General features: G+C 45.7%; 1 non-coding gene and 1 pseudogene across 1 annotated transcript; both read right to left on the bottom strand.

The window, feature by feature from the left end:
• LOC134734237 (neuroblastoma breakpoint family member 11-like) overlaps positions 1 to 16,049 on the bottom strand; it is a 514,399-nt pseudogene that overhangs the window by 390,245 nt on the left and 108,105 nt on the right.
• On the bottom strand, positions 5,158 to 5,228 carry TRNAG-CCC (transfer RNA glycine (anticodon CCC)). The gene has a single exon. It is a non-coding gene; the product is annotated as a tRNA-Gly (tRNA).

Genomic DNA, 16,049 nt, shown 5'->3' on the forward strand with positions numbered 1-16,049 from the left:
TGTCCAGGGCACGCACAAACGCCACGACTTGGCTTGGCCTCTCTCTTAGTTATTCGCAGCTCAGCCCGATAGGGGCCTTGGGGCGGCGACGGCCGAGGGTGGGCTTATTAGGTGCAGCTCCCCGGGGGCTGGCATCTCTGCACGGCTGTGTACACCTGAACGAGACGCTCAGTCGCTCTCCAAAGCCGCTTCTGTGGACAACGGAGACGGAGATAAACAGGAGCGGGTGTGTCGTGGGAGGTGGTCCACTAGGACTTGCCCTCCTTCGCTGGGGTTTGCCCCTCTCTGTGGAGACTGTTCGGCCAGTGCAAAACATCTCCTAACCGGGAATCGAACCCGGGAAGCAGCATTGAAAGCGCCGAATCCTAGCCACTAGACCACCAGGGAGATAAGGCAGAACACTTTCTCTCCGTTCTACGGTCTGAAGCGACAGTTTCCCTGTGCTCTGGGAGGACTTGGGCCCTGTGAGGGTCGCTCTTTGCTCCTGGAGTCGTCTCACAAGGCCGTTCCCTCCCTGCTTTCTTCAAAACAAGAGCCTGCAGGCGACACACCGAGGGCTCCGTGAGGGACACCAAGGCCACGAGTCCCGAGTCCTGGAGTGAGTTGCAGCGACCCGGCCACAGCTCACCACTGGCCTAGAGATGAGCCTATGCGAGGCGGCAGCAACTGACAACACGGTCGCGGGTCGCCAGGTCCAGAGCCGCGCACCAGGTTGCCAGAAGGAGGCGGGAGCCGGGAGGCGCCCGGGGTGAAATGGGGGCACCCTCTGCATCATAAAGGTCCCAGACCCTGGCATCCTCAACATCATAAGGAGTCAGACGGATGCGGAAACCGAGAAGGGCTGGATGGGAAACTCTTTCCAGGAAGGCTCCGGGCCCCTCAACTGGTCTCCGACCTTGCCCTGCAACCTGTGACACCTGCCATTTTCCCATCTTAGGCTATGGCAACGCCACCCTTCCGTTTCCTCCGGGCAAATCTTTGAGAGTTTCCTCTGATGCTGGAGTTTTTTCCTGAGATCCAAGATCCAATTGGGCACCAATTTGTGATTTCCCATCGGCCAAGTGCGTGGGCATTGATCTACACGCGAGTTTCTCCACCTCCGCGGAATGGCTACTTCGGAGTGGGGGAGGGGCCCTCCCGCGGTGGATTGTAAGGTGTTTAGCAGCTGCTCACTCCGGTCCTGTCCGGAAGGTATCCCTTTCTGACGGGAAAGAAAGGCGGCGAGAACAGATTCCTTACCGTAGTAAGATACTATATTATAAACAAGACCTAAGGCCATGCCAGGCAAGGTTAAGTCATGCACCCCTCAACGTATAAAATAAACTATGTTCTAATTGCCACAGTTTTTTTTTTCTTCTTCCTTTTTCTCTCTAGCTAAACAAGCACTGGGCTTGTGATAAGCAATGATGAAGCACTTGCAGCTCACCCATTACCATAAACCGACTGAGCCCTCCCTACACAAGCCATAACTACCTCTTTGATTGGACAAAAGACTGATTTCAGTAACTTTCTCTTGATAAGAGACCACTGGCTGTGGACTGGTTTTGGACAGTTTACAGAGGCTATGCACTTGATTGCCTTTGTGTCCCTGCTTCACCTTTTGAAGCATAGGGCCTAATTATAATGTATTTAAATGTTTTCTCCACCCCGAAGTGAACATGGGTTGCATGTAACAGGCATGTTTGCTCAGCATGCATGCAGCAGGATCCCTTCATGAATATTCAGAGCTCCTCCTATTCCCTGTTGAATATGCATATGTGGCCAATCAGATCAACACAAATCCCTGTTCCGCGCCCCCCTCCCTGGAAACATACTTTTTGGGTTTCAGCAGGAAGGTATGCCTCCCTGTCTGTCAGAATGGCCGCCTTGCAGGCTGTAACCCTTTATAAAAAATAAAATCTCCTTTCTAAATTTATAAATTGTGTGATTTTTCAGTTGACAGCTTTCAGTTGTCAGTCAAGTCACTGACTGGGAAAAGTCATTTGCAATATATTTATGTAAAAAATGACTCAATTTCCTGAATATATAAGAGAACTTTCATAAATCAGTAATATAGAGCTAAGCCAAATAAAATCGGGCAAAATATTAGAATAGGCCTTTGCAAAGGAGAATTTCTTATATGCTGGAAGCCATAAGAAAATATGCTTCAGAATATTGCTCATTAGACAAGTACAAATTAATTCCACACTGAGATACCACTAACCACTCACCAGTGTATGGCTAGGTTTTTTTTTTTTTTTTTTTTTTTTGAGACAGGGTCTCACTCTGTCACCCAAGCTGGAGTGCAATGGTGCGATCTTGAGTCACTGCAACCTCCCCCTCCTGAGTAGCTGGGACTACAGGTCCATGCCACCATGCCTGGCTAATTTTTGTATTTTTAGTAGAGACGGGGTTTTGCTATGCTGGCCAGACTGGTCTGAGAGCATAGCTACATTTAACAAAGTTAGTACACCACATGCTAACAAGAATTTAGTGCCACTTCAACAGTCATCGCTGGTGAAAAAACATTCTAGAAGACTGGCAATTTATACTAATGTTAAACTTATACTTAGGTCATGACCCAGCAATTGAAGAACTTCCATGAATCTCAAGTGCACAAAAAGACTGCTATAAGAATATTCATCACAAGAACTCAATAACACCGAAATTGAGAAGCGATCTATGAAACTACGTGGATATATCTCATGAGTATAATGAACATAACTGCAGAAAAAAGGCCAGATCCAAAAGATATGTCCATTCACTCTTGTGAACTTACAAGAGCAGGCAATTGTAACCTATGGGAATAGACATCAGAATAGTGATTAACTAAGAGCACACAGGGTGGGAATTGCCTGGAAAGGGGCTCTAACAGGCCTTTCTCACATGATGGCAATTTTCTGTAACTTGAGCTGGGTGGTGATTACATTTATCAAACTTAAACAAATTGCACTAAAGATTTGTGCACTTTATGTGAACTGTAGTTTATTTACTGTTCTGATTGCTTGAACCCAGGAGACGGAGGTTGCAGTGAGTCAAGATTGAGCCGTGGCACTCCAGCCTGGGTGACAGAACAAGACGATATCTCAAAAACAATAATAATAGTAATAATTTACTGTTCTCATAAAAATTAGTGGATGAGGAATGGAGGCAAGCCGGTGTAGACCATGACAACTAGTTTAGATTTTATTGTAAACTCATTAAAAGCTCGTTCTCGTTTTATGTTTTTAAAAAATCCAACTGATACAGTCGTTTTCTCTACCAGAAAAGACTATAACTGCATTATTTTAACAGTGGAAGCTACAGACAAAGGGCCTTTGAGAGGCGGCATCTTCACCTATGGGAATTTTTTCTGCTTCATTGTGAGACAAAGAGCATGTCCAAGTTTTCCTTTTGGCCAGGCCGCCCCCTCGTTTATTCACTGTGGGCTGAACTCCAGAAGCTGGCGCCCCTCCGGGCCAGCGGTGGACTCCGCTCTCTGGAGGCTGCCAGGATTACAGGCAAAGCAAACGACAGGTCTTCTAGCTACAATCGCAGGATACAAAACACTACTGTGACTCAGATTAGAACCCAGGTTGTGGCAACCACAACTACAAGTATTGACCACTACATGACCACAAAGCCTGCTGACAACCATTCTACTTCTTATTATTTTTTTTTAATGTAAAAACACTCACACTATTTTCTCTGCTTTATTCTTGGATGTCTGCAGATTTTCGTGCTTTTCTCTCTTTCATGTGCTTCTCCGTTTCTCTCTCCCCATTCTGCTTCATAATTTAAAAAAATCTCATCTCTCAGGATCCGGCCACTGCCTCTACAATAAGCCTCCTGGGAGGTCTTGTTGTCCCATCAACACTGCCTTCTTTCGCTCCTTTTTTTTTTTTTTTTTTTTTTTTTGATGGAGTATCGCTCTGTCGCCCAGGCTGGAGAACAGTAGCGCGATCTTGGCTCACTGCAACCTCCGCCTCCCCGGTTTAAGCGATTCTCCTGCCTCAGCCTTCCAAGTAGCTGGAATAGCAGGTGCATGCCACCACATTCGGCTAATTTTTGTATTTTTAGTAGAGACGGGATTTCTCCATGTTAGCCAGGCTGGTCTTGAACTCTTGACCTCAAGCGATCCATCCGCCTCGGCCTCACAAAGTGCTGGGATTACAGGCGTGAGCCATCGTGCCCGGCCAAATTTTGGGCCAACACCTGTTGACACACATTGCCAGACACACGGAATCCCTCGCAGAACACCAATGGGCCCACAAAACACACGGAGGCTGCGGTGGCTGACGATGTTAGCAAATTCGGTTCACGGTGTCTGGGGTACAGCCCCAAGGGTCCACTGGCCACCTCTGCGCAAGGACCAGTCTCCGCCGCTCCCCCATCTCCACGCAGATTCTTCCCCACACACCTCCCTTTTCTTTGGGCCGCTGACGCCTCTTGGACCTCTGAGGTGACTGTCCCGCTGGCAGCTTCTTTCCTTCCGGGAGCTTCATTTCTTGATCCTCTACATAGTGGCTCATCCGTAAGCCCAAGGTCCAGCACGCGAATCAGAAACCTGATGGTTCTTTGGGTTTGCAGGGATCCGCCCATAGAATAGATGAAAATAACAGGTACCAGCCGGGCGCGGTGGCTCACGCCTGTAATCCCAGCACTTTGGGAGGCTGAGACGGGCGGATCACGAGGTCAGGAGATCGAGACCATCCTGGCTAACACGGTGAAACCCTGTCAGTACCAAAAATACAAAAAATTAGCCGGGCGTGTTGGCGGGTGCCTGTAGTCCCAACTACTCGGGAGGCTGAGGCAGGAGAATGGCGTGAACCCGGAAGGCGGAGCTTGCAGTGAGCCAAGATCGCGCCACTGCACTCCAGCCTGGGGGATAGAGCGAGACTCCGTCTCAAAAAAAAAGAAAAAAAAAAAAAAAGAAAATAACAGGTACCAATACCAAAACTGCAGTGACTTACCAGAAACACTTCGTGCTTGCCACTTTGCCAAGCGGTTTGTTGAGTCCAGCAACCGCATGGGTCCTGGGTTAGTCTCCTGAATGTCTTTTGCTGCTACTTTGGTGAGTGTTGTCATCATTTTACCCTTGTGGTGGCCAAGCTCCTAAATGCACTATTAGATTATGCAGTACAATTTTGCAGAGAAGACGGGTAAAGAGCCATAGCGAAGTGAAAAAAAAAACCCCGCTGCATTGGCCGGGAATCGAACCCGGGTCTCCCGCGTGGGAGGCGAGAATTCTACCACTGAACCACCAATGCCTCTCTCTACTGATTGGCTAGAGGGTTACTGAAAAGGGTATCCAGAAAGACAGAAACTTCGAAGCGGCCTTTTCAGGTGCCAACTAAAAGCTAACAAAGACATCCAAACCAAATGTTTTTATAGGAAACTTTTACTAAACAAAGTTATAAATATCAAAATAGCTCATTTGTCAGATCAAACTCTTAACTCTGAAAAAAGTCTTTCTACCTGCATTACAAACCCCTATAATAAAACATCAGAAATTTATTAGTCTTTCTTTTTTTGAATCCTAAATCTTCAATTGTCAACCTCAAACTGCTGCCTTAGTGGTTCTGAGAAGGTAACCTAACTGGTAGTTTAGGTAAGGAAACTTCAAATCCAGGGAGGAAATAAGCAGAAGCAGAATTAGAAGAAAGAGGAAATAAAAGGACAGAATCAAGGTAGAGATATTGAAGAAACAAAGGTTTTTCCACTGAGTTAGTCTTTTGTTGCTGGTTTTTTTTCTGCAAAAGAGTAATGACCGGTCTTGTAATCATTGTAATACTATTATTTGTCTGCTTGAAGATGTATAAAGCATTTGAAGGAAATGTGATACAAAAAGATTAATAATGCTTGCAGTCAATATTTCATTGTTAGGGAGAATCCAATTTCCTAAGAATATGCTTTGATGTATTAACTATGTAAGAAGTAGACTAGTTTAAGGAAATATTGATGGTCAAAATATTAACATATTAGTCTTTTGATGAAGTTCAAGTAGTAGAGAGATTTCTTTCCTTAGTTTCCTGGAGAGACTAAACTGAAGAGAAAAATGCAGAGTTTGCCCCACGTGTTGGGACTGGGAGTCATTATGACTTTTTCAAAGACAGGAGCTGTGTGTGACATGGAATCATGCTTCTTCTCTAGCTGAGAAGCAAAGCTAGGTCCAGGCTGTGTCATAAACTTGAGCCCAACAAGGAAATCACCCTTCGCATTGACCTCTCAGAGTTTTGGCTGTTCTCTGTTCTTTGCCCAACACCCAAGACACACACTAGCTCTGGCCAACAAACCTTAACGTATTATCTGTATCAACAAGAGCTACATTTATTCCCAAATCTCCTTCTAAAATACAAACCTGTACTTTCTACTCTCAACTTCTAAATTTACAAAGGCCTCACATGCATCTCAGTCACAGATGCTAAAACTCAACATACCAGTGAGTTCTCTGTCAGCAACATGTACCACCCTCTACCTCAAAACCCAATGATCAGACCCAAGCACAGCATCTCCCAAAGAGTAGTGCACTGTCCTGGGTGTTTCAACCATCACTGAAACCTGTTTCTAGCCCTGCCTAGCACACTTAGGCTTGCAGACAGCTACCTTCTCCTTCTGTCCTTGCATGGTGGAGAGAGAGAGAGAGAGCACTTTGGTCTTTCTTCCATTTCTTATAATGACACTGATCTCATCATGGAGATCCCATGGTCATGACCTCATCTAACTGGTGAGGACCACTATCCATCCTATTTGCCAAGCCAGATCTTTCTTTGGATAAACTGTCTCATTTTCACAGCACAACAATTTCAGTTCATTTCAAAAAATAGTGTTTAAGTTTATTGGATACTCCACAAGCTTACTGCCAGTTTATTACTACACTTTTCCATCTATCAGCTCTAGTGTCCACTAACATAAACAGACAAAAAACTGGACTCCCGGCCGGGTGCGGTGGCTCACGCATGTAATCCCGGCACTTTGGGAGGCCCAGGCGGGTGGATCACGAGGTCAGGAGATTGAGACCATCCTGACTAACACGGTGAAACCCTGTCTCTACTAAAACTACAAAAAAAAAAAAAAAAAAAAAAGATAATCACCTGTGGAACTTAAGTAAAATGTGGACTCATAGGCCTTAGCTCTACAGCTTTTTAAACAAGCACCTTATGGGATTCTGCTATTGGTATTTCTCAGCTCTGCAGCTATTATAGCAGGGATTGAATGACTTCCCTGTTAGACCCTGAGCTAACCTTACCATATATGCGATTTCATTTAAGCATCTGCTAACTCCACCAGGTAAGTGTTATCATCCTTATTTTATATAAAAGGAAACTGAGGCTCAAAGAAGTTAAGTGAATAGACTTGTTACAGCCATGTTTGCTTCCACTCAACACTGGTATGAGTTTGTTGTTGTGGTTGTGGAAAGAATTTATCTGGAATGTCTTGGTGAAAATTAGCTGCTAGGTCAATTTTATTTCTTCAACGAATATGAATGATTTATGTGGCAGGCACTTGTGTAGGCACTGGGGATATGGGGTGAATAGGACGGACACAGTCCTGCTCTCAAGAAGGTTATCTCTATCACGTGAGCCAGACATAAAGCAAACAATTATCTAAGTACATTTTGATTGTATTAATAGTTCTGATTAGTGTTATTTATTTATTCTGTCTTACTAAGTCCCAAAGGTTTGAAACTGACTGATGATACATAATAGAACTGTAAAATTTATAATAATAAATTTGTTACAGAAAAGGTCTTATTTTTTAACAGTGTAAGTACTCTTATTCCAGAGGCTACTAGAAATTAGAACATATGAGGCTGTGTGGCACAAGTAAAGAAAACAGGCCTGCATGTCTTGAATCCAAGGTTTCTAGTGATGGTGCTGCCACCAAGAAGCTGTGGAAGTTTGGACAAGTCTCTTACTTTTCCTGAGCCTTGGCTTTCTTGTATATAAAATTAGGGGGCTGTGGTAGGTCTCAAGTTGCTTCATACTCTGGGGTATGTCTGAGTTTATCATGGGCTGAGATGTGGGTAAGTGGTACTATTAGGAACTGTTGTCAAGACCAGACCTAGCCCTCAATTATGTGTTTCCCACAGAAACACCATGCTGAGCCTTTGCCTTGAGAATGCAGAGCTGAAAGAGCAGATGAGAGAAGCAATATATGATGGATGGGAGATCGAGGAAGACAAGGAGAAAGGTGAGGTGATGGTTGAGCCTGTGGTAGCCAAAGAGGGTCTGAATGAGAGTAGCCTTCAGGCTGAGTTCAGAAAGTTCCAGGGAAAACTGAAGAATCCCCACAATATCATCAACCTCCTCAAAGAACAACTTGTGCTGAGTAACAAGGAAGGGAATAGTAAACTTACTCCAGAGCTCCTTGTGCATCTGACCAGCACCAACGACAGAATAAACACAGAACTGGTTGGTTCTCCTGGGAAGCACCAACACCTAGAGGAGGGGAATGTGACTGTGAGGCCTTGCCCCTGACCCCAGAGCCTTGACCTTGGGGCTACCTTCACAGTGGATGCCCACCAAGTAAGTGTGGGCTTAGATGGAGTGAAAAACAATTGGAGAAGGGCTCAAGATGACAGTGTTTACCATAAAACGTTCTCCCATATGAATCAGGAGGTACCAAGAGAAGGGTCTCTTTGTACCACAAACAATAGTAATAATATTCTGCCTACATTCAGCCTTTATAAAGGCTTTTACAATATAAATATTTCTTGAGTACTTAATTTTTCAGATAACACACTAGGCATTTGCATGGGGCAATAAAACCAGTGGCTGCCCTTGAGATACTTAATGTGGTCAGGAAAGATGGCTCACAAACAGGTAATTTTAACAGGATGTGGTAACTGCTGTAACATAGGGATGCATCAGGTTATGAGGCAGCCCAAACGAGTGGTATGTAATGACATCCCTTCCTTATCACTGCCATTTTTTTGTCACAGCTCATCACAAGTGTCTGTTCCTGGGCCTCAGATGGATTATTGGGATCATCTTTAGGGAAGGAGCCATGCTGAAGATTCAGTAAAATGGACAATACAGGGATTCTGAGAGAATCAATGGGACAGAATGTGAGGGGAGATGAGTGGAGGGTTCCACCCCTTCTCTTTTTGACCACTGAGAAAACATTTCCTGAGAGCTCTTCTGTACTCATGATTGGCGCTGTGCTGTGTGCTGTGGATACAGATATGAAGAAAACATTATCCCAGCGCTCCAGGGGCTCCATTGGGAAAGGAAGTCACTGCCAAATGGCATGAGAAATGTTGTCACAGACTTGAGTAAAGTACACAGGATTCAGAAGGGGTGGTGGTCATCACTGCATGGGGGTGACCTCAGACTGTTCTGATCCCTGTATTGGTCCCTTTCACAGTTGGATAACCAGTCCCAGCCGCGTGACCCTGGGCCTCAGTCAGCGTTTAGCCTACCAGGGTCCACCCAGCACCTGCACTCCCAGCTGTCACAATGCAAACAACGCTATCAAGATCTCCAGGAGAAGCTGCTGCTACCAGAAGCCACTGCCTTTGCTCAGGCTAACGAGCTGGAGGAATAAAGAGCTATACTTAGTAAGTAACTATGACTTACTAGTAAAGAACTAGCCTGTGTGTCTTATAAGTTTTGTATGTTCTATACCGACATAACATGGTTATTGAGCACATGAAGTGTGGCTAGGGCAACTTGGACATTTGGTTTTATTTAATTTTAGTTAATTTAGTATAAAGTGGCCATATGTGGCTACTAACTACCTTATTGGACAGTACAGGTCTAGCGTCTTGGGACTCTAAATTAGTCCAGCTCCATTCAACATTTATTGAACCCCTGCAGATAAAGCACTTGCCAGCTTCAGTGGGGCTGCTAGAAATGATAGTGTACAATCCCTGACTTACAGATATCTGGTCCCAACTAAAGCCTGGGTTATCTGAAGCAGAGATTATCAATGGCAAATGGAGGCTCTTCCTGTGGAAAGAAATTCTGCTTCCTGGAGCTGGTGGTCTCTTCTCCCACCAGTTCAGAGAAGCTTCTCTCCCACTGTGGATCTGCCCTCCCTGCCCCAAAAGGTTAGGGTATGTGCCATTGAGGCTGAAGGCGTATGTGGGAAATTCAGACATTCTGTAACACCTGCTGTCTCTTCCCAAGCAGGTGAATCCTTGTTGAAGCAGGACAGCAAGCAGGTCCAGGTGGACCTCCAGGACCTGGGCTATGAGACTTGTGGCAGAAGCGAGAATGAGGCTGAACGGGAGGAAACCACCAGTCCCGGTAAGAGCACAGGGTGTGGGGCTCACCCCTCCCTGGAGTCAGCAGTCACATTTGGGTGCTGCTGGCCAATTCCACACCTGACAAGTATTGGGGGAGAGGAGGACAGGAAGTTAATAGGAGAACTCTTACCCAAAATGAGGCCGAGTATAAGTTTGAATTTCTACAATTAGCTTTTGGCATACTGCTAATAACAATAATAATAATAATAATAATATAAAGTTCTATCCAAATGAATATTTTTTATATGGTTTTATTTTTCCATGATTACAAACAAAACTGAATATCAAATGCACAAAGTAAGAATTATACGGGGAAAAAAATCAGATACGTTCATATATATATCACCTTTTCAAGGCTATTTCCATCCAGAATAACCTTGGTTTGCCAGGGCCGATAGAAAGAAGTCACAAAATCGCCTTTAGTCAAATTTGTGTGTTTGCTTTCTTCTATAATTCCAGTACCTCCACCATCAATGACTTGAGATAGCTGCCAAGGTGTTATATAATCAGTGCCAGTGTCTTCATTCATTCTACAACGAAGGCTGTCACTTCACACTTGGAAGGTTGCACAGCGGCCAGGCAGTAGCGCTCCTCACTTCCCAGACGGGGCGATGGGGCAGAGACGCTCCTCAGTTCCCAGACGGGGCGGCCAGGCAAAGGCGCTCCTCACTTCCCAGATGATGGGTGGCCGGGCAGAGGCGCTCCTCACATCCCAGACAATGGGCGGCAGGGCAGAGGCGCTCCTCACTTCCCAGATTGGGCTGCCAGGCAGAGGCGCTCCTCACATCCCAGACGATGGGCGGCCGGGCAGAATCACTCACCACATCCCAGTTGGGGCAGCCGGCAGAGGCGCTCCTCACTTCCCAGACGGGGTGGCAGGGCAGAGACGCTCCTCAGTTCCCAGACGGGGTGGCCAGGCAGAGGCGCTCCTCACTTCCCAGACGGGGCTGCCGGGTAGAGGCGCTCCTCACATCCTAGACGGGGTGGCGGCCGGGCAGAGGCTGTAATCCTAGCACTTTGGGAGGCCAAGGCAGGCGGCTGGGAGGCGGAGGTTGCAGCGAGCCGAGATCACGCCACTGCACTCCAGCCTGGGCAACATTGAGCATTGAGTGAGCGAGACTCCGTCTGCAATCCCAGCACTTCAGGAGGCCGAGGCGGGCAGACCACTCGAAGTCAGGAGTTGGAGACCAGCCTGGCCAACACAGCGAAACCCCCTATCCACCAAAAATACAAAAACCAGCCATGCGCGGTGGTGTGCGTCTGCAATCCCAGGTAATCGGCACGCCGAGGCAGGAGAATCACGGGAGCCCGAGGCAGGGAGGTTGCAGCGAGCCGAGATTATGCCGCTGCACTCCAGCCTGGGCAACAGAGGGAGACCGTCTCAACAAAAAAAGAAAGGAAGGAAGGAGGGAGGGAGGGAGGGAAGGAAGGAAGGAAGGAAGGAGGGAGGGAAGGAAAGAAGGTAGGAAGGAAGGAAGGCAGGCAGGCAGGCCGGCCAAATGATTATTATAGAAATACTAAGGCCTACTTAGAGACCAGATGAGGTTTTGGAAACATGCAAACCCTAAGTTAAAAATAATTTTGTTTTGCATTATAAAAAGACTACAACTATAGGGCCACCCACCACACTGAACACCAGAAGAGAAGAAAAACATAATCTCTCTCATTCTTGAGGCAATGTAGTGTGGCAGTTAAGAGAAAAGATCCTGGGGCCAGACTGGTTGGTTCAAATCCTAGTTTGAAAACTTTCCTATGCCCCAGTTTCTTCATATGTTAAAATAGTAATAAAGGAACTACCTACCCCATCAGGTACTAATGTCAATTAAATGAGTAAATTCTTATAAAATGCTTTAGAACAGTGCCTGGCATCTGGCGAAATGGTATGGATTAGTTCTCATTCTGACTACCACTGCCCTAATACACTGAAGTTAACATGCTGATATATGTATTCAAAGTCTTATTTTCCTATGCCTATTTTTCACACAGTTGTAACACAATAACCTTTTAAATTATAGTAAAATTTAGAGAGCATTTAACTTTCAGCATGCAGGAATAGCTTGTCCTACATTCTTGTGGCCGTCCTAAATAGATAAGGCCATGTGAATGTCTTAAAAAACCTTAGTGTGTGTGGAACGAACACAGGACATTGGAGGATTTGAATTCTTGTTCTGCCATGTGCTAGTTTGAGTGATCTAGAACAAGCTAGTTTACTACCTCTCTTTAAGTTTTGATTTCCTCAGTCAGTAAAATAGAAAGTGATGAAATCTAACTTGTAGATATAAGAAGGATAAGAAAATTTGTGTTTGAATGCCTAGTACAGTGTCGGGGTTGAATAAAGTACTACTTCAATTTTTCCCTGGTGATTATTGTCCTCATGACAAAATCTGCCTCCTCTCAAAGGCAGTGGCCACAACAGCACATCTAACTTTTATTTAGGAAGACATCTTTGTCTTCTTTCGTAGTGTGAGGAGCACAACAGCCTCAAGGAAATGGTCCTGATGGAGGGGCTGTGCTCTGAGCAGGGGCACCGGGGCTCAAAGCTGGCTAGTTCCTCTGAGAGGAAGCCCTTGGAGAACCAGCTAGGGAAGCAGGAAGAGTTCTGGGTATATGGAAAGTCAGAAAACATCTTGGTCCTATGAAAGGACATCAAAGATTTGAAGGCCCAGCTGCAGAATGCCAACAAGGTCATTCAAAACCTCAAGGGCTGGGTCCAGTCCCTCTCAGTTACAAGTGATTATTCGTCTAGTCTGGAAAGACCTCAGAAGCTGAGAGCTGTTGGCACTCTGGAGGGGTCTTTACCTCATAGTGTCCTTGATGAGGATGAGGTATGGCTGTCTGATGGCACTGGGGCTTTCTACTCGCCAGAGCTTCAGGCCAAGAAGGACCTGGAGAATCTCATCCAGAGAGTATCCCAGCTGGAGGCCCAGCTCCAGAAAATGGACTAGAAGGGAAGCTGGCTGAGGAGCTGAGATCAGCCTTGTGGCCTGGGTAAGGATGGCACTGTTTGGGCACTTTCTGGATTGAAAATGTGTAAGTTTGTGCTTGGTGTAGGGTAGCTCAGGCAGATGGAAGAAAGAACATGTCTGGGTATTCACAGGGACACTGATTTAAATGGTAGAATAGGTCTGCGGAAAAGACAGGTAGGCAACCAGGAGGGCATAGGATGATGTTCCAGTACCTGGGAGATACCAGGTCTCAGGGATTTCCTCTTAAGGATATATTAGTAAAGTAATAGTATATATGGTATAGTATAGTAGTAATACAGGAATCAGTCTGCCTAGCTCTGATGCTTACTACCCAGGCAACCTTCTTAACCTTTCTGAGTCTTTGTCCTTACCTATTAAATGAGGATGATAAGAGAATCCATTTCAAAGTGTGGATATTAGGTTTAAATGAATTAATAGAAGTGCTGGCCAGGCGTGGTGGCTCCGGCCTGTAATCTCAGCACTTTGGGAGGCTGAGGCCGGCAGAACACCTGAGGTCAGGAGTTTGAGACCAGCATATCCAACATGGTGAAACACTGTCTCTACTAAAAATACAAAAATTAGCTGGGCATGGTTGTGCATGCCTGTAATCCCAGCTACTCGGGAGGGTTTGGCAGGAGAATCACTTGAACCTGGGAGGTGAAGGTTGCAGTGAGTTAAGATGGCACCACTGCATTTCAGCCTAGATGACAGAGCAAGACTCTGTCCCCCCCCACCCCCCCCAAAAAGAGAATTAATACAAGTGCTTAGAATAGTGCCTAGCATATATTAAGCCCTCAATGCTATTTGCCATAGTTATAAGTGTTATTGATACTTTGTGTTGAAAACACAGACATTCATCTTGGTGTGTCCTGGTTATCTATTGCTAAGTAATAACCACTCTAAATCTTAGTGACTTCAAACAACACTTTATTATGCTTCATGGTTCTATGTTTGGACTGGCCTCAGCTGGGTGGTTCTCACTTAGAGTCTCTTGTTTTGGGTCCCATCACTTGATGGTATGAGAGTTTATGTGATGGTCATCATTGCAAAATACAGTCAGCCACAGTATCACAACATAGAAGAAATTCAGGCATCAGGTGGTGGTTAAAACAGAAGACATGAAGGGTTCTCTCTAGACTTAGGATGAAATGATTCTAATTATTCATTGAGTAACTGCTGTGAATCTATGTGACACTGGTGCTGTAAGGGATGTAAAATGAAGAACTATCTTTATTCTCACAAATTTTATGATTTATCTAGGGACATATAATTAACATATATATAAACAGTTGAAGAACAGTGGCATGGTAAATTTTTTGTTGTTGTTTTGTTTTGTTTTGATAGAGTCTCACTCTGTCACCCAGGCTGGAGTGCAGTGGTGCCATCGCAGCTAACTACTAGTTCTATGTCCCAGGTTCAAGCAATTCTCCTGCCTCAGCCTCCCAAGTAGCTGGGATTACAGGCATGCGACACCATGCCCAGCTAATTTTTTGTGTGTTTTTAGTAGAGGAGGGGGTTTCACCATATTGGCCAGGGTGGTCTTGAACTCCTGACCTTGAGATCTGCCTGCCTCAGCCTCTCAAAGTGCTTTGATTACAGGCGTGAGCCACCACACATGGCCCATACTAAATTTTTTTAATGCAGTACTTTATCAGGGTAGAATTTACTCTTAAATACCTCCTATGGCTTATGTGCCAGAATTCAGCTTGGGGGAGTTCCTTAGAGATGTTCTCATAGAAATCTCCACAGAAGCCCCCATAACTCCATAACTTAGCATCCACTCTTTCCATACTTACTCTTTCCTCTTCTGTCCTGCATCAGGAAATATGAATCCCTGATTCAGGATCAGGCCCAGGAACTGTCTTACCTACAGCAAAAAACACGAGAAGGGAGAGGTATTTGTTATCTTATCACCCAGCATGCAAAAGATACAGTAAAATCTTTTGAGGATCTCCTAAGGAGCAATGACATTGACTACTACCTGGGACAGAGCTTCCAGGAGCAACTCGTCCAGGGAAGCCAGCTGACAGAGAGGCTCACCAGCAAACTCAGCACCAGTAAGTCGGCCACAGGGCTTTGGAATACTCTCAGTCACCCCCACAGTTCCAGCCCCTGGTGGCCACATCTCCACTGCAACTTTTTAACCTAGGATCCTGTTTCTATTTCATTTCCTGGGGCTAATAGAGGATCAAGACTGCTCAGTGGGGAGCATGGAGAGGAACACACAGGGCTGGAGATGCCATGGTTACAACTATAGAAACTTCACCACTCATGGAATGTGACCTGTGGGGCAGGGGCAGCATCTATCTGATGCTAAGAGGGAGTAGGGGACATGAGATGGAAGGGCCTTTTATAGGAGGAAGAGCCCTGAACTAAGAATTTGAAGACCCAAGCTCTAGCCTGGATGCCGCCACCAACTCGCTAAATACCTTATCCTTGTGGTGTCTCCATTTACGGCATGGTAATGTACGTGCAGGTACTCCACATATGGATAAAGCGCCATGCTCTTTTATACATGGTTTAGGCACTGGCTGCAGTAGTTCAAGGGCTACATTGGTTATTATTGGGGTCCTCTACTCGGAATTTCCAGAGAATATCCAAGGGAGTAAAGTAGGATCAGACTTGGGAGCCACCCAGCCCACCTCCTGGTGGCAGATGCAGAGGTGGGGCAGGGCTTCTTGTCATCTCCTCAGAGACCAGTGCAGGTTCTGCATGAAAGCTGTGGTGGGACATATGCACTGGGGAGCTAGTCTGCAGCAGGACATGGAGGCTGGAGTGTCCCACAGGGCAGCTGGGCAAGGGCCTCATGATTAATGGAACAAAAGACATTTTAAATGTTTTACCCTGATTTAGGGCAGAGGAAGTCATGATGG

The sequence above is a fragment of the Symphalangus syndactylus genome, chromosome 12 (genome assembly GCF_028878055.3).
Source record: "Symphalangus syndactylus isolate Jambi chromosome 12, NHGRI_mSymSyn1-v2.1_pri, whole genome shotgun sequence".
Taxonomy (NCBI): Eukaryota; Metazoa; Chordata; class Mammalia; order Primates; family Hylobatidae; genus Symphalangus; species Symphalangus syndactylus.